Source organism: Hyperolius riggenbachi, chromosome 6 (assembly GCF_040937935.1).
Source record: "Hyperolius riggenbachi isolate aHypRig1 chromosome 6, aHypRig1.pri, whole genome shotgun sequence".
In the NCBI taxonomy this organism is placed as follows: domain Eukaryota; kingdom Metazoa; phylum Chordata; class Amphibia; order Anura; family Hyperoliidae; genus Hyperolius; species Hyperolius riggenbachi.
The window spans coordinates 257,337,755-257,364,547 of record NC_090651.1 but is presented as its reverse complement, the minus strand read 5'-3'; the positions used below and the strand labels follow the sequence as shown (position 1 = coordinate 257,364,547).

The 26,793-nt window shown below is 42.2% G+C and overlaps 1 protein-coding gene across 9 annotated transcripts in view; it reads right to left on the bottom strand.

Annotated features, from left to right (window-relative positions):
* AGRN (agrin) overlaps nt 1-26,793 on the bottom strand; it is an 803,356-nt gene that overhangs the window by 355,527 nt on the left and 421,036 nt on the right. The gene's annotated exons all lie outside the window — the stretch shown is intronic.

Genomic DNA, 26,793 nt, shown 5'->3' with positions numbered 1-26,793 from the left:
TGCATGTGTGATGGTTGGCCCAGCTGTCACTTCTCCCTTACTTCCCTTGCCCGTCATAGGTAGCTAGAGGTGCCCTTTAGTATTAGGTAGCCAGAAGTACCCTCAATATTAAGTAACTAGAGGTGTCTCTGACTGAAGGGAGATCTCATCTGTGGAATGCAGAGAGCAGAGTGAGTAACCTCACATTTACACTCTCATCAGGACTCTGCATAGGGAAGGAGGGAGGGAGGCGCTCAGGTAGGGGAGTGAGCCACCTTTCCATCATCAGGCGCCTGTAGGCAGGTGCCTACAGTGCCTTATGGTAAATCCTGCCCTGGGTCTGACCAATAATGCAGATACTGTACACTGCATTACTGGTGTTGCTTCTATGCATTAATCGCTTCCGTACGTTAATAATTAAAATCTACTCCCTGTTTGGGACTTGTTAGCCCTACCAGGGCATAGATTTCCATTATCGCTCCGCACGCTTCCCACCGCTACTGCCGATCGTGCCGCTCTTTCGCCTCTACAGCCCACTCACTCTCACTGGCTCCTGCCCTGTGATCAGAGTGGGCTTCAGCGGCAGGAGAGCGGTGCAAACGGCAAGAGTGATGGGGCTGTGCTGTGTGACATCAGTGAGCCCCGTTTTTGTATCAGAAAGTCTCTGGTCCTTAAGGAGTCCCTTGTAAAAGATGCTATGGCTATCGTAATATCTGAGTCACTCACCTGGAACAAGTACGCAGTTCAGATATTCTGGCTCTCTTGAACGGCATGCTTGTTCCACATGAGCAATTTAAAACTGTAGCAGCCATAGTATAACATCCAAAGAAAAACAAGTCGATTTCAACTTAGAACAGCATAATACCCAGAAGATTAGCATTAAAGCCAGCAACTGGCAGTTTCAGAAGGAGATCAGCAGCAGTGGAGGTCCCCCATGTCCTTCTCATGATAGGTTTACTTTAATTCCCCTCTGTGGTGCACTGTTCATAGCTGGGAGTGGATTACACATATAGCACGATTCTGTCAAGTCATTTTAGCATGCTTTGTGTCTTTCCTTTACCACTTTACATTGGGGAACCCTAAAGACATCTCTCCACAGCCTGTAAGCCATGTACCACCGGTCGGAAACAAGAGAAAAACACTTCGCTCTGTTTGTCAAAAAAAAAAATCAAATTAGTTTCACAGGGAATGTTCTATTACACTAGATAGAGTTTTATTGGCCACCAGCGCTAGCCAAGAGACTTTAGAGCACATTGCTGGAAATAAATTGGTGAAGCCCATGCCAAAAATAAAAAAGCCAATTGTTCAGTGTCCCCGTGTCCTGCTAAGCAGTGAACAATGCAGAGAGGAGATAGGAAAGATGCCGCCATGCTTTTGACATGTTTCCCTTTCAGCCCGTCTTCCAGTAGCTACGCATCAGTGCTGCCTGCCACAAGGAAGAGCTCAGATACTGTCATCCTGGAGAAATGAGGGACAGGAAGATGAGGGGGTGGCTGGTGGAGGAATTGGGAACGGGGGAGGATTAAGGAAAACATGCGTGATGTAAATGATGGCTATTTTTACTTCCCAAGGTACGAACAACCTGCCTGTTGATCTAAAAATAAAGGCGAGCGAGTCGGTTGGAACAAAACCGGCTGAAGACTCGCAAATGAAAAATAAGGGACACAGAAGTGGCAAGTTTTCTAAATGGAGCCATCTGCTACATGCTGTATGAGTTATTACTAATGAGACACATATTACATTGCATTTGGAAACAGAATGAAGTGACCCATAGTTGCCCATAGCAGCTGGTCAGATTCCATGGGACAGCGATACTGAGGTGGACGTAAGGCACAGACACAGGCAGAATTCTCTGTGTTCCAAGAGATTGCTGCATGTTACACTAAGAATGTATTAGGGTTTTACACCTAGCAGTATAGTTTAAAACCACTAATATATTCCAAACGCTAGCAGCTTGTCTTCTGGGACTACACGTAAATATCAAATATAGTTAAAGAGGGGACATGAATTTATAAGTACAGTCGCCAGATTCTGCTTAGTCTGAGGAGCCGCATTAAAAAAATCAGTTACATATGGTAGCTTTTTCAAAACAATCCAAATCTGCTTGGTCTGTGGCTGCTGACAGCCTTGTTAACAGCAGGATGTGCCTGCTCCTTCCTGTCACTAGAGGCCACTGTTAGAAAAACAGCCTCTGATATTCTGATACGCATTCTCTCTAGAAAAGTGGACTGAACTAGAGACTGACAATGAGATCCTGACAACAAGACTGCCAGAAGCTGCAGGACTCAAGGCACTGGAAGATATAAACTGATTACATGTAGCCATTACCATTAAATGTCCGCACTGGCAATGAATAACTGTCACCAAAACAATTTCTTCAAGTGACAATTTTGGGAACAATTGCTATACTGAAAACTTCCCCAGCCACCCCTGAGCAGCCTGTTCTGTCCTATGGAAAGGGGAACATCTCTGTCGATGTTAGATTGTCAAACAAAACCATTGCAACCAACAGAAATGTATCACCTGTACACAGCTTCTATTATAGTACAGTGTGTTCATCCTGCTGGCGAGAGCTGAAGAATTTGCTCTTTCAATTCCATGGGGTTACTTTTTGGAAATTCTGAGAATTAGATTACCCACGCAACTAAACTTTCATTCTGACATCCTAAACCATCTTTAGACACTAAACTGTTGTCTCTGCCTCTGAGCACCCTTGACAGCTATTGGTTTACAGTACAATGTTATAACAAGGTCAAACAAATAGGCAAATTTGTTGATGCCAGAAAGAGTCTTGACAGTGAAGAAGTTCAACATCCCCTGAAAACCCCTCAGATCTGCCCAGATAATATTTGTGTGGAATTGTCTTTATGGCAAGAAACTCAATATTTTCTTAGGAAAGTAGTTATTGACTTTAAATGACTGTAACAAGATTCAGACGTAAACAAAGCTATGGAAAGCTACATACAGAAGTATGTGGTACTGCTGGCGATCATAATCAATCATTCCTTTATCTACTCCAAGTAATTATACATTGCTCCATGGTCAATAGCGTTGTTCAAAGATCTAATGGCTTAAACCTAAATCAACATACATTGCTATTATAGTGGTGAAATAGAACTCCTGCTCCAAACTCCCCACAAACTGACCTCAGTTTGGATTTGGTATTGTATTACCAGTCAGTTGGGATGCTGGACTAGTAAATTAATCCAGCAAGGGATATTAAAGCATTGTTTACATATGGATTGCTGGGCTGTGACGTCAGGAGTCACTTTCAAGAGGACCGCAGTGAAAATCTAAGATAAGAGCTCCTGACCCTAATAATAAAAGGTTGTTCTAAGAAGGGGCCATTCTATGTCACTGTACACAAGCAGAGGCCAGAAGCCGCGGTACATTTTTTCTATTTATCCCGAAAAGCCCTTTTAATATGGAATTAATTAAAAAGCAGCAGGACACTGAATGCAAACTACTAGCAGTCTTAAATACATAAATACTTAAGAACAAAACCTTCAGGTGAATTAATCTTCTACATCGGATCAAACATAAAAAAAGCATACATAAACTTGACTATTTGAAGAAACACTGTGGACATATTGGAACATATCTGACCTCAGGTCAGTATGTGACGTTAATGTGACAAGTGCCAGCTTTAACTAACACACATGGAGGGGTGCACTGGTCTCCTGCTTGCCTTAGACCTGTGACGTGCTTTGCCACGCAGTGGAGGAAAGCAATCTAACCCCTGGTGAGAGGTTTGATTTGAAAGAGGACGGGAGAGGAGCAGACAGAGTGTGTGATCCTGGCCGAGCAGGCAAGATTAAGGATGCCCCGTTCAGAACAGACATTGCAAAGAAAAGACAAAGTCTCCCAAGGGACACATGAAATCAGAAAGAGTCTAGTGGTTATACAACGTGATGTCCTTCAGATGTCTCACTTGCAAGTCTAAGACGCATCTCTTACTTTCTTCTTGTTCTCTTTCTTGACTTTTCTAAATCTTTTATACTCTTACACCAATAAATTAACTATGGGATAGGATTTTAATTGACGTTTTACCACATTTGGATTCTGTGGATGGGCAATATATAAAGAATAGAATAAAATGTAAAGCAATAGATATCCAGTAATAATATAATCTAAGACTAGGCAGTAGTAAAAGCAAAGAAACAAAAGTATAAAATATACCTAAATCAGCATGCAGACTTGTATGTTGTACTTGTATGTGGATCCTGCACACTACTGCAATAGCACACTCGTTAATCCACTATGTTTTCATCTAACTTCACTATGCATTGATTTGACCCAGGTACGCAAAGGAACATTTTGCCACCTAATAGCAAAACATTTTTAAATAATCTAATCTATCTTTGAAAAAAGGGTGAGAACCGAGAGCCTATTATGGTGTAAAATGCAGTAGTAACTAGAGATCTGGAGATTAGATAGTTAGAATGATATGCACATAACCTGGTTGCCTGAGAGACAACCAAGCACAAAGCAGGTGTGGGTCACACGCCCATTACACACTCGGGTTGTCTCACTCCAAAGGAAGAAGAAAGGGCAGGAGAAATATCCCACTTCCAAGGCCAAGTTGGGAGGCGTCAACAAATCATAAAAAAACTAAAGGGGGGTGGGGTTAAAAAAGGACCGCCCCTTGAACAAATTTTTTTTATTTTTTGCTGGTGTTCTAGCTATAAAATCTAAAACAGAATTTAGAATAAAAACAGAATTTAGAATGTAATGTGGAATGCATTAAAATCAATAGGGAAGGCAGAATTCGGGTAATATATTTACAAATTATCTAATAATATTATCCCATAGCAGGTCAAGGTCTATCTGATTGAGAACACAAGACTGTCTGTGTTTTCCCTGCAGTCCTCTGTAATGACATGAAACACTCACTCTGAAGCACCTATAAAGCTTTTGACTGTATAATTCCAACAGTGTGATATTAATGCTATGTCTGTCTGAAATCGCAGTATGTGCCCTACTGCCGCTCTTTCCATGTTCTGGTACCAGAAATCAGTTAATAATTTACCCAAGAACAGAATGCTTGAATTATACTGTAGCAAATGTAAAAACCTATAACCAATAAGCATTGATAAAAAGCACATGGGATGGCGATAAAAACTGGGGCATAAGATAAGCATTATTCACGCAACACAACACTCTTATTTTCCACATTGGTTCTCCTTCTTGGGAATCCTCAAGACAGCTTTTCCATCTCAAGTTAAACTTTATCACATTTTGTAAATGGATAAGCATGAGTAACATCTAGCTAATGAAACTTTTCAATTAAAAGAAAATGTTACAGTTTGTTGTCACGTGTGCTTAGAATAAACGAGCTTAATTATGGCAGGTCTGTCTGCACAACGAAGACCTAAAGAAGAACTGTAAATCTAAATGGAAGGGGATCTACTGCCGACACGGACGATGGACTGTGGACTTCTAGTTTTTGAAAGTGGAAATGATGTCACGTCAACCTATTAGTGCTCTGTACATTAAAGGCCTCTTTTACACATGCAGGTTACACTTGCGTTGTGTGATCTTATTTTGCTGCGTGGGGGTACAAAAACAATGAAAGTCTATGGAGACTTTCACACTTACTATGGTCCCTTACGGTACACCGGAAGTATCCTATCCGGTGCAAGGGCAACAGCAAGTTACCTCAAGTGTTGCACTTAATGCACGGTGCTTGGGGTAATGCAAGTCTGGGGGGAGCACGTACTGTAAATGACGGAAAGTGGTGTATGTCACTGAGCGGGAGGTGGCACTATGTATATAACCCTGTCAGTGCACTCTGCCGCAGGGTCATATGTTAGTCATTATTTGTGTTGCGGTGGGATGTGGCAGGAGCATTGCATCCCCACCTCAACACAAAAATATGTATGAAGCCGGCCTAAATTTTTTTAGCAATGACACTGGAATGTGTGAAGAAGATGAAACCACTTCCCAGGCAAAAAGTGAAGAAGTATTGTAAAAGAGAAGGACCCTTAAGCCTTGTACACCCGTATAAAGCATGTCACCAAGCAGGGATCAGGACTTGATTCCCGGAGCGACAGTGCAGAGCTGAGTCTGTACAGTTCTGCTGCTATGCGGGGGGGGGGGGGGGGGGGTTGGGGATGGCGGGCAATGGAGTAGTGCACAAAGAGTGTTACAGAGCAAACGAGGTGAGCCAAAATTCTCACCAAGGGGAATTAAGTGTTGCTGTACGCACACTAGATTGTCATCATAGTTTAATCTAGTGTGGCCTCTGGGGTGCCTCGCCTGCTGAGAGCTCATATAGGTTACTCCTGATGACTGCCTGAGGAAGTGGGTGAAATACCTGCAAAACGTGTCACATGGTTTGTGGAGTTTACAATAAAGTTTTTACCTGATACAGACAATTCAAATCTTCAATGGGGAGGTAAGTCCACCACTAACTCCCATTTTTAAACTGTTACATAGTTACATAGTTATTTGGGTCAAAAAAAGACATACGTCCATCGAGTTCAACCATAGAACAAAGTACAACACCAGCCTGCTCCCTCACATATTCCTGTTGATTTAGTGCCAAGAAAGGATCTTGCAGGCACCACCACTGTATTCACAGCTTCTTTTATTGATCACATCAGACTTGTGCAGAAGGTACAACGACAGACCGCTGTTTCGAGCAGTGTAGCTCTTTATCAAGTTGTCAAAACTGCATAAACTCAGCATATAACATACAAGCTTATATAATGTCCATAGACCAATCACATGTGTAACATCGAAATTCTCCAATCAGAGAACGCCCTGTCAGAGGTGGACCTGATGGGAAACTGAAAAGAGAGGAGAAAACCTCCCATTTTTGTACAAAAAACATCCCCATAAAGAATGTTCACATACAATGTAAAGTATATATATAAAAAGCTGTAGCGCTACTTACACCCATACAAATATCGCCACTGGCGTCAGCTACCTCCTTCGTAACAGGCTAAAAAGCCTGTACACATAACTGGCCAATCAGCAGGCCGCGTCTCGAAAGGATCCGCCTCTCTGTCAAAACGTCGTACGGACGGGAAAACCCGTCCCTGCTGCAGCACCGCCGACCAATCAGAGTGCCGAGCGTCACATGACGCTCTCTCATGACGTATGCGGACATACGTTCGGATAGTCATGTGCCTCTGAACCAAGGGAGAATCCGCCTCTATACGCCTCTATACGGAAGGCACCTGTTGAGGGAAGCATTTCCCCGTGTCCCTGAGTTTCGTTACCCCCCTCTTCTCTCTTATAAAAGGGCCCCTACCATCCGGGACAAATTGGTACACACTAGGCCCCCTATGGGTAAACCCAGGGAGGGCAAGAAAGGCACATACCCATGCTTGAATTGCCACCTCTGTAGTTTTATTATCAGGGGTGACACTTTTAGACATCCATCTAAGGGGACAACTTTTCATATTAAAGAACACTTTAATTGCAATTCCACTTTTGTCGTCTACCTGTTGAAGTGTCCATGTGGCCTTGCATATGTGGGCAAGACCACTAAGCAACTTAAGTTGCGTCTGTCGGCGCATAAATCGACAATTAGGACAAAGGACACTACACATGTTGCAGCGAGACATGTTGTTGAGGCAGGACATAGTGTTTCTCAATTGAAGGTACAAATTATAGATGGGGTACCGTTGGGGTGGGGGGGAGGGCGAGACAGGGAGAAAGAATTATCTAGACGGGAAGCCCATTGGATTCGAAAATTGGGGGTATTGGGGACGGGGGGACTCAATTTGGATTATGATCTCTCTTTCTCTGTAGGTTGACTATCCAGGTGTTCTTGTGGGGAATTCATTGGTAAATTTAATCTGATATAAAGGTATCATTGAAATTACTTTGATCTGAATTGGTTTTAGGTGGTTTTATTTTAAACTTTTTTCAATAAAGAATATATTTTAGGATATAATCCCCATTGCTGTCAGCTACATGCTAATATGTGTATCTTGATGCAGCGCATGGGGGGCCTATGCGTACCAACATTGTGCTGTAGTTAGGATCCACGTTATGGCATTCATTTGGCCTACTGGACGCTTTTCTATGGCAACCAGGAGGAGGTTTATTGGCGTTGAGTGGCGGCGGGGTAGACCGCCCATGCCATACGCTACACTTTGTTTACTTCCGTATAGAGGCGGATTCTCCCTTGGTTCAGAGGCACATGACTATGCGAACGTATGTCCGCATACGTCATGAGAGAGCGTCATGTGACGCTCGGCACTCTGATTGGTCGGCGGTGCTGCAGCAGGGACGGGTTTTCCCGTCCGTACGACGTTTTGACAGAGAGGCGGATCCTTTCGAGACGCGGCCTGCTGATTGGCCAGTTATGTGTACAGGATTTTTAGCCTGTTACGAAGGAGGTAGCTGACGCCAGTGGCGATATTTGTATGGGTGTAAGTAGCGCTACAGCTTTTTATATATATACTTTACATTGTATGTGAGCATTCTTTATGGGGATGTTTTTTGTACAAAAATGGGAGGTTTTCTCCTCTCTTTTCAGTTTCCCATCAGGTCCACCTCTGACAGGGCGTTCTCTGATTGGAGAATTTCGATGTTACACATGTGATTGGTCTATGGACATTATATAAGCTTGTATGTTATATGCTGAGTTTATGCAGTTTTGACAACTTGATAAAGAGCTACACTGCTCGAAACAGCGGTCTGTCGTTGTACCTTCTGCACAAGTCTGATGTGATCAATAAAAGAAGCTGTGAATACAGTGGTGGTGCCTGCAAGATCCTTTCTTGGCATTTGACGGCTCTGGTGGTGTGGAGGGCCGACTGCTTGGGCACACCATCTTCTATACATGGGTGCTGTCTCAAACCTTATGATCTTTGCCTGTTGATTTAGTGTATTTTATTCTTCCTCGTGTCTCTGTTTCTTTTATCAACAACAAGCTGTACCCTGGTGGACCCCCTATTTTCTGACCTACAGAGAGCAACTTCTTAACCTGAGTGGCGTGGGGTCTAATCTCCCCACCTCCCCATACAGTGGTTACCTTGGAGGAAACCCATCTTTGTGAGTATTTAGTCACACCCAATTTGTCTCACCTACCTTGACTTTATTATACTAACTATTGTGGGCTCTCAATCTCTCTTTTCGTTTTACATGTGTTTCATTTTTAGCCGTCATCAAGGGTTTATACACAGGATGTGCAGTTTTTTAGTCCGCCGGTGTGCATCATCTTGCAATGCTCCTGAAATGCTGCCCACATGACTTTTCCATTCTTCCCAATGGCACTACCCCCCATAATGTGGTGCACGGCATGGAAAAAGAGTCCTACAGGTAGCATCATGGATGGTTACTTGTGGCCCCATTCAATGAAGCTGAATTGGGACACTGATACAAAATGTACAAAAACAAACAAACCTTTATACGATTGATGGGGATAGGGGAAAAAAGAGGACTTAATCTCCACAGAAATAACACTCCTCGTATGATCTCCAAACTAATAATTATTTTTCTTATTTTGTTCAGAAGCCGAATAGTCAAACATTTTAAACAGTTTGACCTCCGTGTGTGATTTCACCTTGGCTGTATCAAACACCCAAATGTTTTATTAATATACCTCTATTTGCATAATACTTTTTCTGCGAGCAGTTTTTCCTTTTGTAAACAGTTTATGTGAAGTAATTCCATAAACGCATCTGTGTTTCTGTTTCAGTTACGACTGGTGTGTTGCTTATAATAAAATTTGGAATAATGATAAAATATTATTCAAGACGTTTCGCATGTTTCATATCATACACATTTACCCTTTCATGATCCTGAGCAGGAATATTAAATTCATAATTATTTTTAATTCTCTTATCCTGAGAGAAGCTGTGCATGACCATTTGTGCTGCTCCACTGCTCCTCCTAAGGCAGTACTTATATTTCACCCCACCAGCCATGAGCTTAGCTCCACCTTCTGCTAGCACTGAATGTATTCCTGATTATGTCTCTTTCCATTATTCTGCTATGAGAACTGTGCAGTGATACACTGTAGTACTTCCTCTGAATTCTCAATTCACTAACAACAGTTCAGTAAAATAATTTAGGCCGGTAAAATACAGCATTCACTATTTTATACTTTTTCCCCCTCAAAATTTACAAAGATTTCCCGCATACGGTAGAAGTTCTGTCATATACCAAAAAAACATACTTCAATTCTATTCAATATGCAGATCTAAAGGGATACATAATAGCCTTTTTAAAGGTCTCCTTCTCCTGCTTTGCCATTCTGAAGTCCCGCCGTAAAGAACATCGGATAAAATGGGGAGAGAAGCAGAGCTGTGTGGCTCTCCCTATTGGCTGTCTGCTCCATCTGACAAATTTTACCACATGGAGATTGTGAGTTACCGGCCAGTCAGAGCTGGAGATAAATACCGAAAACTTTTACTTGATTTCTGGAATGCTTTAATCTTGGTGAATTGCAATTTCTTGACATTTCTTGAGGTATTTACAGGTTGGTAATTTACCTCACTATAGCACATAAAATAAGGGAGCACAGAGCTTGCTGCAGTATAAATCCAAGCAATTTATTAATCAATATCGGAATACAAAAACTATCCAAAAAACCCTCACTAGTCGGTAATTTTACATTTCAGTGTGGTAATAGGTTTAGTGAATTGGCATTTGACAAGGTGATTGGTAAAATCAGCTATTGTCTGCATAACAAAATGCTTAGTGAATTGAGACCTATGTTCCTTTTTCGCTCCTGAACTTCCACCCATTATTAAACATGGGAGAAATGTTTAATTGTATTCAAACACAAAGGACTACATATTTTACTTAAAAATAATCCTGTGAATATTTAATGCTTATTGCTTACGTGTGACCTACTGAGTCATGAGAAGTGTGTTTTCTAGTGATAGGTTTGAATTAATATTGAATGAGACCTTTACTGATATCCTGTTCTGAATTCTTTTTACTAAATATTGCATAACTAAAGGTTTTCAATTAAGATACCAGTTTTATATATAGCTCATGGTACCGAGTCAGAGGACACAGCTGGACCACAGCCCATCCTCTTCACCCACCATCTCTGCCATGAATAGCAGGTCCTTTGAAACAGGTGTAGGCCTTAAAATCCCTCCGGCATAATTAAAGTCATCCTTAACATTGCTTTTTATAAGGCAGGTGCAGCCTTCAAAGGACAGGAAGGAAGGCCGCAGAGCCACCTCTCTCTGTGCATCAAGGCACGGGTCTCTCTCCTGAGGAGGGCTTGAAAGGCAATGAGCGGGAAACTGGTTATGCCAGCCAGTAGAGAGACAATGAGGAAGAGGAGGATGCTGTGTGAAATATGAAAAGGTCAACATGAATTGTGCATGAGGCAGAGGTGTTCGTTTCCATGGAAACTGATCTGGGTCTTGGATCCGGCACAGACAAAGAGTCTGTAAATTAAGTGGGCGTCCCCTATAAATCACACCTGCTTCCATCACCCTCTGTGGGTTAATGATGATGACATTAAAGGACAATTTTTGTAACTTTATTTGTTTTAATCGTTGGCATTATTAAAGTTTATGTATGTTACCATAAAGAGATTTCAGTAACTCTCCAAGTAAAATTCAGTGATTGGCCATCATTCCATACACTGTGTCCCATTGTTCCAACCTATGTGGTCTGTGCGAACTTGTGTTAGGTAATGTGATCAGCGTACTGCTCTGCAATCAATGCCTCCTCTTGGGTGAGAGTGACTTAAGGTGAGTACACACATAGAATTTTTACTGGCCAATTTTACCTGGAGTATGAGGGCCAACAGATTTTGAATACGATAAACAGATTGTGTAAGAAAGCTCTCACCCTGGGCCCGATCCAATTCAACTGTTCTCCTAAGTTTTCTCCTGGGGTTTAATTTTTCATCTTCTGTTCAAAATAACTTTTCAGTACTCTGCAACTGAAAAAGTACCAAACGTAGGTGAAAAAGTCCTGTCAAAATTATTGTGAGTATTTCCTTGATTGCTGGTGGCTTAAAATGGAATTTTATGATGAGATGTAAAAATATCTCCTAGGAGGAAACTTAGGAGCAAAAGTGAATTGGATCAGGCCCACTATGTCTAGTCATGAGGTAGTGTGTGCTGGAACATGGTGGTGCTGTTCATAGAAAGGAGCCATTTCAGTGAATTTTTTTTTCTTCTTTTTTTTTGCTCAGTTACTCATTTAAGGAGGAACTGTAGCGAAAATAAAATAATTAATAAAATGTATTATTTTTACAATACTGATTTATAATTAGTTGGTGCTTTCCCATTATAAAATCTCTTTCTTTCCCTGGTTTACATTCTGAAATGTATCACAGCTAGCTACAGCTTTAGCCTAGCAGGTAATCTGTACAGAATGTATGGATTGTTTGTTTACTGAGAGTTCTCTGCACGGAGGGAGATACTGTATGCCTTGTTGGAAAAAAAGCTGTTATTTCCCACAATGCAACGAGGTTCACAGACAGTAAACTATCAGGACCATAGTCCTGACATCACACTGTGGGAGGGGTTTCACAACAATATCAACCACACAGACCCCCCACCCAAAGATATTTTTGAGAAAAGGGAAGGATTTCTACTACTGTGCAGGTACTGATTGAGATAAAGTTCAAACCATTCTCTTTAAATCTTTTTTAAATTTTGTAAAAAAAATATATCTAGACTTTGAATGTAAATTTCTGTTTTGCAATAGAGTTCAGTATGTGGTCACAAATCATATTTGCACTTTTTCTGGAGTCTGCAGTATAGTGGACTAATTGGTTGGGATTACCCTTTTGTTTCAGATTAGTAGAGCAATTCGCATCAATGCACTCACACATCCCACACGGTTTCTGGTGCCACATGCAGGAATGTCCCTCCGCCCATCCAGCTATTCAGATGCAACCTGCTTACATCAGCCTACATGTGACTTTACTACTGTGTGCCAAAAGCCACCCAGGCCTGTTTTTTTTTTCTGAGGAACATCACAGGGTTCATCCAAAATGCCAAGCTGAGACTCTGTTACTTTACACACTGGCAGTGCTATGCGGGATGTGCCAGCCAGACAGAGAGCTCGATAAAGTTCAAGGATGAAAGGTCAATTCCTTTCATTCCCCAAAAAATGTTTAGAAATGTTGAAATTACAACAATCATTTTCCTTCTGCAGTGCCCTAGTATTGTTTTACATTTAAAGGGATCCTGAAGAAAACATGGAGGTACATAGAGGCTGCCACATTTATTTCCTTTTAAACAACACCAGTTGCCTGGTGGTCCTACTGTTCTCTTTGGCTGCAGTAGTGTCTGAATCACACACCTAAAGCAAGCATGCAGCTTATCTTGTCAGATTTTTGTCAGAAACACCTGATCTGCATACCTGTTCAGAGACTATGACTAAAAGTATTAGAGGCAGAGGATCAGCAGGACAGCCAGGCAACTGGTATTGTTTAAAAGGAAATAAATATAACAGCCTTCATTTCATTCTCACTCCAGGTTCCCTTTAAGAAAAAATAAAAACCCTGTAAACAGCTCTGTACTGCTAACTCCTGAAAGTAACCTAAACAAAATCTGCCGTAGCCCAATTTGGTATGACTGACAGGCATAGGAAAATGATGATGGAAGTGTTCGTTTTAGGCTCCCGGCACACTGCAAATCCGTTTTGCGATTCCGATTCCATTTCCGATTTGCAATTCCGATTTTCCTTGAATACAATCAACAGAAAAACTGTAAAAAAAAAACGCAGCATGCAGTAACGATTAAAAATCGGAATCGGATGTAAAAACCGATTAAAAATTGGAATCGGAATCGCATGCAGTGTGCAAGGAGCCTAAAAGTTAAGGCAGCTCTCAGATGGTGCAGAAGCGTACGAGTTGTTATGATTTAATAACTATGAGACCTTTTTGGTAACTGAATACAAAGAAAAGTGAAAAGAATTTGCTAGAATAGGTGATTCCTTTGCCTCAGGGCACAGCGTGGCTGCATTACTTTCTCCATTACTTTTACACTCCCACTGAAATTGGAAAAGTGATGGGACACAGAATCAAATGCATTACAAAGCAAAATACTTTTTCATTCTAAAGCCTTTTTTGGGGGATTGTTCTTCACTTAGTGAACTGATTTCTTAATACAGAAGGTGATGGCAAATTATTGCTTCTAGACGACCACAAAGCAAGACCCATCATGCATCACTTCAGGAGAATGGGAGAAAAGATCCAAAACATTCCTTTTTGCCTTTGCAAGCCAATCATGAACCCTAGCTGGTCTAGCTTTGGTCTAGCTTCCCTTTGGTCTAGCTTTCTGGACACATGGAAGAGGTACCCTGCACTTTCCTTCTGTTATAAGAATGAAGTGATTTACTTTGCAGTGTTTGAGAAGGAGGCTTTTGTATTCCCTTTAGTTTACTACACAGCATTGGATTTCTGAGTTTACATAATGCTGGGCATACACGGCTCGTTTTTGCTGCTCGATTCTCCCGTTGGATTGTTTTGCCGATCCATTCTGCAGTTGATTCTCTTATCTTCTGCTCGAGCGGCGAAAGGATTGAGCGTCAGATTGGACATGTCGGAAATTATCTATCGAGCCAATTAAATGGCTCAAAAACAGTGTATTCCCAGCATAAGGCTAGCCTTACATTGTTCAACAGCTATCTATCCCAGCCCTTTGGAAATTGATTGAGTAGTAATTGACAGACAACCATCTTTTCTATTAGACAACATGTTTGATGCAGTACAATGCTATGCAGCCAATCATGTCATGCCCATCTTACAGACATTTACCAGGTCTAATCAACTTTGGATTAATGATCTGGCCAAATTTGTTCAAAATGTATCTATTAAGCATGTTGTGGGCAATAGATTTCTCTCACATTAATTCAAAGTTATAAAATGGACCTGAAAATCTGTTACCTGTATGTCCAGCATGAATTAAAGAGAACCTGAGGAGAGTTAAGAGAGTGAGATAACACTTTCCTAAGAAGAGGAAAGCGTATGGATCCTGTGAAGGCTTTCCGTGTCCTCCTTGATGCTGCTCGCTGGGACCTTATGGCACATCGGGGCTGTGCTTCGCTTTTGGCACAAGCAGGGACATGCTGCACCCGCTCGAGCACAGCCGTGTCTGCACGGTAACACGGAGGCATTTATGCATGAGCAGCTCTGGCTTACTGTGTAGGCTTGACTGTACTCCCGCTCGTGCCTGAAAAGGGGCGTGGTCCCGGTCTTCAGTCTGACAAGTGCTTGTTGGAATTCTACAGAGGGTCAGCATGGAGACCGGAGGACGGAGTGGGAAGCCTCTACAGGATCCAGAGGCATCTCTCTTGTTTAATAAGTATGTGTTTTCGTACCTGAGGTTTTCCTCGGGTACACTTTAAAGCTGCTCTGAGTAGAAGCCATTGTACATTTTCAGTATCTGCATGAATCCACTGACTGCCAGCAAACATCTCTATACATCTGCCTGCCATTTGTTTGGAATTACTGTGTTTTAAATGCACATAAAAACAAGCACGCAGTATGAAATGTGGTTTGCCAACAATGTTTTGCAATATATACATCTAAACTAAATTCTGTGTGTTTTATCAGCACAATTGGATTTTTCCTTAAATAAGTAAGTGCCATTATTCTGATCATCTGATATGGTCACACCATAATGAGTAATGCAAACTACTGCCCAAACCAGTGCATCAAAATTGAACTATTTCATCAACTTTTTTCTAATATGTGTAGGCAGCTAAGAACCACCAGTTTCTAATTATTAGATCTGTGATTGTTTTGGCTCAACTACTACTTAACTATCTCTCGCAGTCATAGCTAATGTCATTTCACTTATAAAAGAATACATCAGTTCTATCTAAAAGTAACTGCCTAATTATCTCTCACGCTCTCTCTATAGCAGGCTTTCTCAACCAGGGTTCCTTAAACACTCTGCAGGGGTTCCATGGCATTTTCCCCCATCGTGGGGATGTATAATAGAGCACACTATAATAGGTGGTAGTGTAACAAGAAGCACTAAATTGGGGGCTCAGGAGACAGTATGAGTGGCAGTGTAATAGGGAGTAGTGAAATAAACAGCTACACATACTTTTAAAGACCATGGCTCCTGCAAAATAAATGCAGGGCTTCCTCAAGATCCAAAATTTAAAATTATTTGCAGGGTTCCTCCAGGGTAAAAAGGTTGAGAAAGGCTGCTCTATAGTAATGCACTACAAAGAGAAATCTGCTCCAGAAAATGAAATGTATAGAAAAGTAAGGAATGGCAACAAATGTAGGTGGATACAGCATAATGTACTGAGGGAAATTAATATGATTGTATTCATTATGAATATTTGAAATATGTATTCCATTTATTCATTCTTTCACCACAAACCAAACAATTTCATGGCTCTGAGCCACTAAATGTCATCTAATAACCTTTTACTAGTAGCATAGCTGCCAGTCATCTATAGAAACTCGTCACATTGGCAGTGGCATAGCTAAGGAGCTATGGGCCCCGGTGTAAGTTTTACATTGCCAAGGACATCCACAGAAATAGAGGTGTAAGCAGAGGAGGGGAACGGGTTGTTAATGATTTCCAAGAATATATAAAAGTAATCATTACCAGCATAGAACCATTGAAGAGCTAATACTGCAGTTGAGGTAAGGTCTCCCCTGGTCCAACGGCCCCAGTGCGATGGCAACACTGCACATTGGTACTAAAGCTCTGAAAGGAAGCCTTGGCCGAGAATCATCTAGCATGTATATGAAGCCATAGTGATCAACAGGGCAGTTGCACTTTCATAAGCTATAATTAATATAAATCTATAGATGTGGCACACTTGGGCTCGCATTAAAGAGAACCCGAGGTGGGTTTGAAGAATATTATCTGCATACAGAGGCTGGATCTGCCTATACAGCCCAGCCTCTGTTGCTATCCCAAACCCCCCTAAGGTCCCCCTGCACTCTGCAATCCCTCATAAATCACAGCCACGCTGCTGACAAACAACTTGTCAGAGCTGGCTGTGTTTATCTCTATAGTGTCAGTCTGTTGCTCTCCCCGCCTCCTGCAGAACTCCAGTCCCCGCCTGCATTCCTTCCCTCCCTGCTGATTGGAGGGAAGGGACGGGGGCAGGGACCGGAGCTATGCAGGAGGCGCGGGAGCAGCTGAGACTGACACTACAGATGTAAACACAGCCTCACACCATGGCTGTGATTTATGAGGGATTGCAGAGTGCAGGGGGACCTTAGTGGGGTTTGGGATAGCAACAGAGGCTGGGCTGTATAGGCAGATCCAGCCTCTGTATGCAGATAACATTCTTTAAACACACCTCGGGTTCTCTTTAAAATACACGTGAACTGAGTAAAGTAGTGGAAGCCTCTGAATGATCCAGAGACTTTCCAGACCAACTCCTGACACTTCTACAGTGGCTGGATAGTGTAATGGTTAAGGGCCCTGCCTCTGACACAGGAGACCTATGTATGAATCTCAGCTCTTCCTGTTGAGTAAGCCAGCACCTATACAGGATATATGAGGAGACCTGGGGCAAGACTCCCTAACACTGCTACTGCCTACAGAGCACTTCCTAGTGGCTGCAGCTCTAAGGCTTTGAGTCCGCCAGAAGAAAAGCGTTATATAAATGTTATTTGTCTACAACCCACAGTTCCAGTGCAGAGTACATTTATACCTATTTGACTCTAGCCAGTGGAATAGGTTTCTTCTGCTCCCAGTCATGGACCTGTGAATCTGGACTGAGCATGCAATGTAGTGTAAGTCATGTCCAAAAATGCCCAGTAGAAAGAAGCACATTTGCACAGAGGAGTTAAGCAGAAACAGCTTTGTTGTACTGGGCAAGCACAGACCTTACTTGGGCCTGCCCAGTGCAGATGAAGAGGGAGCCTGCACTGGAATGCTGGGCTCTACGAGGATCTGGGAAGCCTTGGGACCAACAGAGACTTTCAAGTATCTAACTTAAAGTAGATCCGAGATGAACTTTTACTCATTGCATAATTGTGTTCCTTTTCTATTGTTTATAGGGCATTCCTCAAGCCAAGTACTTTTTTGTTTTTGTTTTAATACTCTAATTCTCTATAAACTAAACAAGCTTCGCCCACAGCTTTTCAGAGAGCCTTGGCATTTTCAGACAGTAGCAAGAGCTCATGGGAGCTCAATCTGGGCAGGTGAAGGAGGAGGTATTACTAGCCAGAGATTTCAGAGGCAGAGGGGAGGAGGAGGGGGGATTAAGTTTTTTACACAGACTGACTGCTGAAGATGCAGATAAGCTTTCCTGTGTGTAATGTTTACAAACAACATGGCTGCTGTCATTGTATCATAAGTGTCCCCAAATACAGGTGGCTCCGTACTGCGAAAGAGCGTGCTCGCACATGTGCAGTACGGAGCAGCCCGTCTTCGGGGGCACCCAGGTTCCCGAAGACTTCCAAAGCCTCCCGCAGCGGCAGAGAGCAGTCTCCGACCCATCGTTTGGAGACTGCGAACAGGGGAGCAAGCGGTGGAATGAGGGGACCAGGAGAAGAAGGCTCTATAGGACCCAGAGGCTTCCCTCTCCTTAGGTACAGTAAGTATTTGTTTTTTTACAGATTGGCTTCAGACTCCCTTTAAGAAAAGACAAAAAAAAACAAAACACAGCTATGGGTTAAAGTGAATCAGAGATCCTGAAATATAAAGAGTTGATTCTTACCCGGGGCTTCCTCCAGCCCCATAAGAATGTGCGAGTCCCATGCAGTCCTCCCGCGGTCTGCCGTTCAGCCGCAATCAGCCCTGGTAACTGCTTCAGTCGGGTCCAGTCTGGGTCTTCTGCGCATGCGCGGACCTCCCATGCATGGGCAGAAGACCCGGACTGACACAACTGAAGCAATTACCGGGGCTGTTCACGGCTGAACAGCAGACTGCGATAGGACGGCGTGGGACTCATATGTGTTTATGGGGCTGGAGGAAGCCCCAGGTAAGAATCAACGCTTTATATTTCAGGATCTCTGCTACACTTTCAGCTAATTAGGTGAGAAATATGTAAGTAGAGATGATTCATGAGGCAAGATTTGTGGGGAAAAAACAAAAATAAAAAAACATAGGCTCTGATAATCTTAAAGGACAACTGAAGTGAGAGGGATATTAAGGCTGCCATATTTATTCCCTTTTAAGAAATGCCAGTTGCCTGGTACTGGTAAGATCATTTAATGCAACAGTGGCATCTGAATCAACCACTTGAAATAAGCAATGCGGCAAATTCAGTCAAACATCTGATCCACATGCTTGTTCAGGGTCTATGGCTAAAGGTATAAGAGGCAGAGGATCAGCAGGAGAGCCAGGCAACTTGTATTGTTTAAAAGAAAATACATATGGCAACCCTCATATTCCTCTTACTTCAGGTGGGCTACAAAAGCAAACCAGTTACGACCCTAAGCTATAGAAAATGAACATGCTTTGAAAGAATACTTTTCATGCCCATGTCACAGTGTATGATAAATAAGATAGCAGTTCCAGACGTAAAGGCTGGCAAATCAAAGCATATGTATAACGAGCTGAAGTACTAACCTATTCTATCCTATTCCATTAAAGCACTCGTCACGCTAAGAACCAATAAGGACGCTTGAAATGTGGAATAGGCAGGACCAGGGAGAAGTACACATTGCAGTTCACAGCACACACTCTAAACATCTAAAAACTCCCAGATCTGCTAATAGGTTATATTTATAGCAACTATCCAAGTGTCTTTGTTTAGATCACAGTTTCTCTTCAACATGGAATTTAGCATCTTGAAATACTGTAACTCCTCAAATAAATATCTAGTAACAGCTGCTATATGAACAGCCCCATTGGGCCCAGTTTATTGCATTTGCTACAACTGTTACCATAATGAACCATAACAGTAATCAGCTGAAAGACACAAAAGCAATCACAAGATGGAACTTGGGTGAATATGAGCTCCCAGAAGGAGATTAGTGAGCTGTGTTATTGTGACATGAATGTAGCCACTCTATGGAAGATTTCCAAACGGCACCCAGTTCAATAAGACATGCTATATGCTTTTCTAGGCCCTTATCTGGAATAGCATAACATCCTGTCAATAGAAAGTCATGCGCTTCCTGGTCTCTTATCTATACATTGACAAAGTGTGCTTCCATTGTGCATCTGCTGATTTGCAGCCCTAAAGACAAATTCAGATTAAAGTGGAACTCCAGCTGGTTAAAAAGCCTAACCCTTTTATCTTACTCGTCTATAAACTGCTGAAATAAAAAAAAAAAAAAGGTTCCTTGCATATGTAATCTTTTTTTACAGCCTAGACACGTGTAAGGGGCTGAGAGACCAAAAAGCCTCTTTACTAAAACTTTATGCAAAACAGAAGTTTGCATAATCTTTTGTATAAGTGATAATCACCTAATTGCTTGTTTTGGTTCCTGGCACACATAGAATATGGTCTCTACAATGCCAAATAAGGACACAAACCATTCATTATAAATACCTTATACTGTACATTTAAAGTAACTTTAGCGAAAAGGGAAAGAAAAATAAATCAAATCAATTAGCCTGCATGTCATCATCTTTACTACTGGCAGACATGAAAAAAACTGACAGCACCAACTGCCATTACTTGGAACCAGACTTTTTTTTCACACAATACAACACTGCTCACAGGCAGAAAACTTTCAGGACCTAGATCACACTGTGGGAGGGGTTTCCCCACAATATCAGCCATAAAGATCCCTCTGATGATCTATTTGAGAAAAGGTAAAGATTTCTCACGGTAAAAGGGGTATAAGCTACTGACTGGAATGAAGTTTAATCCTTGGTTACAGTTCTTCTTCAGTTATAAGCCAGGGTGCTTTATTTTCCTGAGCAAGCAGGAAAATGTGTTTATCTTGAATATAAACTGATGGCAGATATATATTTCCCCAATTTTACGGCCTTGCTAACAGAACCCCCATTACTGTTCACCACTATTGTGTTCCCCATTTATAGGCCCTGCATGATTGTGCTTCCTCAAAGATAGTACCCTATTATGGTGCTGCCCCATTTGTGGTGTACCCCCTTCTATAGTGCCCCCATTATTGTGCTCTCCTGCTTATAGTGCCCCATTATGGTGCGTCTCTATTTATAGCATTCCCCATGTTACAATACCATCATCATTGTGCCTTCACAAGTACAATGCCCCACTATGTTGCTCTACTGCTAAAGTCTCCATTGTGTTTCTCCCACATGCATAATGCCCCATTATGGTGACCATATAGTATGGTTTTGCTTTTTAATAGTACCCCATTTAAGGTGTCACCATTATTATGCTCCCAAACATAGCATCCAGAGCCAGTCATCCCTCCAGTAGAGCACTCACATAGACCCTGCTCCTTCCTGAAGAACAGGAGGTTAGAGTCCTTTTTCATTTAGCTGCCTGTGCCACTGTAATCTCTGTTGTTTAACCTCACATGGCAGAATACTGGAGGATATGATGTCACAGGCGGGGCATTGGCATACATCTACTGGACATGTTCAGTATGAGCTCTCCATAGGGTGTGTATGATGACAGAGGTGAATTTTCATTATCTGCTCTAGAGGGAGGTGCACAGTGACCTAAATCTGGAAAAACATAATTTAGGCCCGGTTCACACTTGCGGTTCTCTGCCAAACGGACCGGATGACCTGACCGGATCCGATCCGGATCCGGTCAGGTTGCATCAGGATGCGATCCGGATCCGTTTGGCAAAAGATAGTAGAAATAGAATAAAAATGTTGGGGTCTGGGAGGTCAGCAGAAGGTGGACCTGTGGAATCAGGCCCTCCGCTGTTTAGCACTCACCTCCACCTCCGACATACTGCCAACATCTCCAGCACGTTTAAAGTCACTGCTGCTCCACTCCAAAATGCTTGCCCATGTGTCCCCATCCAAAATCGCCGCTTCAATACGCATAGGAAGTGGGGTAGAACATCCGGATTTTTAGCCAGTGTGTTGTGCGCTCTCCGGTTCTCATTGGTTTGTATTGGCCGGATGGTGCAGTCCGGCTCCGCTCCGGATACGGCTGCCGGAGGAGCCGGACCAAAAAATAGCGCATGTTGGGTCTTATGCCGGAGTCCGGATCCGGTCCGGACGAAACGGACGCATGTGAACGGACGCATAGGCTTTCATTGCTATGCCGTGCGCCCGTTCCGTCCTGCATGCGGTCCGGCTCCGGCACGGCGATTCCAGACGGCGACCGCTAATGTGAACCGGGCCTAAGCCAAAACACCTTTTTTGCCCCAAAATATTATTCATATTAGCTGTAACCATTCTTCTGGTGCTAAAATCCCCTGTCCTGTGTGCAATAACTCAATTGCGCAGATGATGCCACTGATAGCAGGTGCCTGCTGATAATGTGGCGTTCAAACCATGCACTGCACAAAGATCAGGGCTGGAGGCAGAGGTTTCATAAGCTGAGGAGTGGGATGATTTTTGTACCGACTCACTGGCCACCAGGTGACCCTGTTATCATGATGTACTGAATCTACTCACTCTGAGGTCATGGAAGGTGAAGGCATGTCAAGCACTGCCCAGGTAACATAGGGAACATGTTCTGACAGGAGTGTTTCTCCCTCCTGCTGTATTCAGAGCAGAGGTATGCAGCAATACGGTTCAGAAAACAGACCACACATCTTTATGCACAGCAGCCTGTGCATAACAATTGTGTGATTTCATTAAATCAATCATTTGGAATAATAGCTTATTGAATTTCTCCCTGTGCATACTGGAGTCACGCTTTAAAAATGAAGTTTCATTTCACAGCCTGGGAATAATTATACCTAACTAGAGCGGTGGGGAAGAGAGGCTGAACTATTCGACATTCGCGGAGGTAAAATGTTTTGCAAAACTTTAGATCTCTGCCTGTACCTATCCCAAGTGAGCAATAAATCATTTACATGCAAATATATGCACTCATTAAAATATAAACTCATGAAGCACTATTGGAAAAGCTGCTCTCTTCGCTTGCCATATGACAAGTGAGACAGGTGTATTTGATGACCAGGAATACAAACACAAAAATACAATATTTCCATTTCTCCTTAAAGCCCAACACCAGATACAGACAGAACTGAATATTCCATCTGATGGTTTAACTAGCAGAATGTAAACTTGGTAACATTTTCTGCAGATAAAAACCCTATGTAGACCAGAAACAAAATCCAGTGTGCATACAGTATACCAAACATTTGTCTCTTTCATGATCACCTTGGGTGAATTTCTAACAGTATTGTGGAGTTGGAGTCAGAATCGGAGCAATTTTGGGTACCTGGATTCAGAGTTGAAGTCGGTAGTTTTAGAAAATGAGGAGTGAGAGTCGGGAATCGGAGTTGGATGATTTTTGTACCAAATCCACAGCCCTGGTAAATATTAGAATAAGGAGTCGGAGTCGAGGAGTCGAAGTTGAAGCCATTTTGGGTACCTGGAGTCGGAGTTGGAGGTTTCATAAATTGAGGAGTCGGAGTCTGATGATTTTTGTATTCACTCCACAGCCTTGATTTCTAACATTAGGTAGGGGATTATTCAATGCTGTTTACTAATCCACCTTGCAAGATGAACATAGATAAACATTTGCGCAAAGGTGTACAGAGGCGCCGGTAGGATAAAAGTTGCTAAAAAGTTAAAAATTGTTTCGGTTGTGGTGGTGGACCAGCCAACCATAAACAGACAAAATGCTGTCAATATTCAAAAATTATGCAATTTATTCGATTACTCCCAATGAAATAGTCGCAACACGTTTCACGGGCATGGACCCGCTTCTTCAGGCAATAAAGGACAGGAGCAATACACAGCGTGTAGTCTAGGAGTTGCTTGGCACCTCTGTGTAAAAACATTTATTTTAACCACTTTGTCCTCCTTGACGTATAAAAACGTCAAGGAGGACAGGCGCGCTCCCGCGGCCGATCGCGCGTGCACGCGCACTCCCGGCCGCGGAGTCGGTAGCCACGGAATCAATTTATCGGGCTATGGAGCCCGATCATTGATTCCTCTCCCCCGCTGAAAAAGCGACAGCTTCTCTCGGAAGCTTCGCTCTTTCTGAAGCTGTGTCCCTCTAAGCGTACATTGTACGCTTAGAGTGACGTCATGTAAAAAAAATCGAGATTGCCATCTTGTGGCCAAAAAGTAAAACTACAAGTAAATTCCCAAAAACATTACAATACACCAATATTTCCCCAAATAAAACACTTTTATATCCCACCCTCCCAAAAATGCCCACATAAAATGTTTAATAAAAAAAAACAAAAAAAACATTACTATAAAAAAAAACAAAAACATAAATATTTACCTAAGGGTCTAAACTTTTTAAATATCTATGTAAAGATGAAATATTTCTCTCTATTTTTTTTTTTATAAGCTTGTAAATAGTGATGTATGCAAAACGGAAAAAATGCTCTTTTATTTCCAAATAAAATATTGTCGCGATACATTGTGATAGGGACAGAATTTAAATGGTGAAATAACCGTGACAAATGGGCAATAACAATACGTGGGTTTTAATTATGGAGGCATGTATTATTTTAAAACTATAATGGCCGAAAACTGACAAATAATGAATGTTTTCATTTTTTTTCTTATTCTTCCTGTTAAAATGCATTTACAGTAAAGTGGCTCTTAGCAAAATGTACCCCCCAAAGAAAGCCTAATTGGTGGCGGAAAAAACAAGATATAGATCAGTTCATTGTGATAAGTAGTGATAAAGTTATAGGCTAATGAATGGGAGGTGAACATTGCTCGGATGCATAAGCTGAAAACGACTGAGATGTTAAGTGGTTAACCACTTCCAATCCTCTGTTGGACTATGTCCAACATTGACACTTTCCAGTATAGGCCCAATGTCGTAAATATACCACAGGAAAAATGCACTGCCGCTAGGTGACGCTCTTGCCGGATAAAATCCAACACAGTGTCAGATTTTAGATCAAAAAGTGTCGGATTTGGTCACCGCCAGCCTCATCCATTGCTGCTCTGCCAACAAATATAAATATTACATGGGCGCATTTTATATTTCAATCTGAACTATAGCAAACTATGTCTGTGTTCCACAATTTTTTTTGCAATTTAATCTTCTCTGGACTTTCCGGCTCTGGCCCTTTAAGGACTAGAGCCTTTTTGTGAGTGGCTCACACAGTGATCACAGGGACCAAGGCACTAATCTCAGCTGTCATTGGACAGCTAAGTGTGGTGGCAGTGGAAGGACGATCGCGGCGGGAGCGTACAGAATAGGGATATCCAGTACAAACAGTACAGGTATTTCCTATTCCTGTATGAATAATCAGTTGCACAAAGCTGAAAGTCTTGTTAACCATTTTTTTACACCTACACTAACTAGGTAACCTACACTAACTATAGACACGCCCATGAAGAGCATGCTGTGTGACTGGGTACGGCTTAGAAGTGAAATAAGTGGTTTGAAGTCATGAGTGTGATCAATCATTGCCATTTGTAAAGCTGAACTAAAATGTTTGCTTATTTCTCAACAAAGGAAGAATTTTGCTTTAAAGGTGCTCAAGACCTGTCACTCAATGAAAAGCGAGTTTGGAACATTGAAGAAATTCTCGAAAGAAAAAAAACAACGAATAAAGGCATGAATGTGACAGCCTTTAATGGTGTTACATCTGATCATGAAATGAAAAAGTTATTCAGTTGATGTAGAACTTTGTTTTCTCCTCTAAACATCATTAGACTCCGGGATGGAGGAAAACAGGCCAACGCTGACATTATTCTGTGTCAAATGGTTTGAAAGGATTGCAGGTATATAAATATTTCATAGGCAGAGTCCCACTCTGCTTCTTGACTGCTCCTTCACAGCGGAAGTTAAAGGCACAGCCCTTGACAGGCTCCCCCGGTTCAAACGCACTCACACAGGCAAGCGCCTACATTTAATTAGACTCTCTATTAGCTGCTTCCGTAAAAGTTTCCACGCTGAAATCAATAATTTAATTAGAAAAGCGGGCTTGTAAAAATCATGAGAGACGCAGGCAGTTTAATGCGAGGGGGCGCGCGCACGCTGCAGCACAATTCCATTAGCACCCTGTTGTGAAATCACCCAACCCGAACCCGCCTCCTTCTCTCTTTTCACAAAGTCTAATCTCAGGATAGATTTCAAATCAGGGGAAAAAGATCCCGGAGTTAGCGAAGATAAAAAACATATTGACAAGCGGAGTCCTGGGAAGACACGCTGGCCTCCTGCTCGCGCTTCACAGGAAGACGTGTGTCCTTTCCTTTCTTCATGGTAGAAGGACAGGCCGGTGTACACACTGAATAGCCAAACTGACTAATGACAGTGATTAATGCTTTCTTTAAAATGTACAAAGCAGGGAGGGCAATTTGCCAGAAAGCAATTGAATTTCTTTAACCTTCCATTTACAGGAGTAAGCAAGCTGCAGATCTCTAACTGTTGCTGAAGAGTACCTGACACCAGTCCTCAGTGGAAGCTGAGATTATGTAAAAACACACATGCACATAAAGATTCTAATATGGAGCAGGACCATCTCGTCACTGCAGGGCAGAATCATGCTGTCTTACACATCAAGGGAAGCCTTGTCAAGACAGAAATATGACAGTTGTCACTCATTAACTTGTCTTTGAAGAATAGGTGTACTTAAATCATGAATGTAATCAATGTAGCCAATCAGTCCCATACCAACCTCTGATCTACAGTGCAATTATAAAGCCTTATTGATTTTGCTTAGGTTATGAGAGCTCCTAGCTATCATTTACAAACACTTCCTTTCCATGGCAGCCTGTACACATGCTCAGTGTACACTAGCTCCAAAATCTCTGCATTCTTGTGGGAAAGCTTGCCCACATGATTTGAGGTCAAGTCTCTAGTCCGTGATCTGTGCTTACTGCCCTGTTTCTGTGAATGCCCTACCTGCTGATCACAGCCAGGAAAAGGAAGCGAAAGGCAAATAAC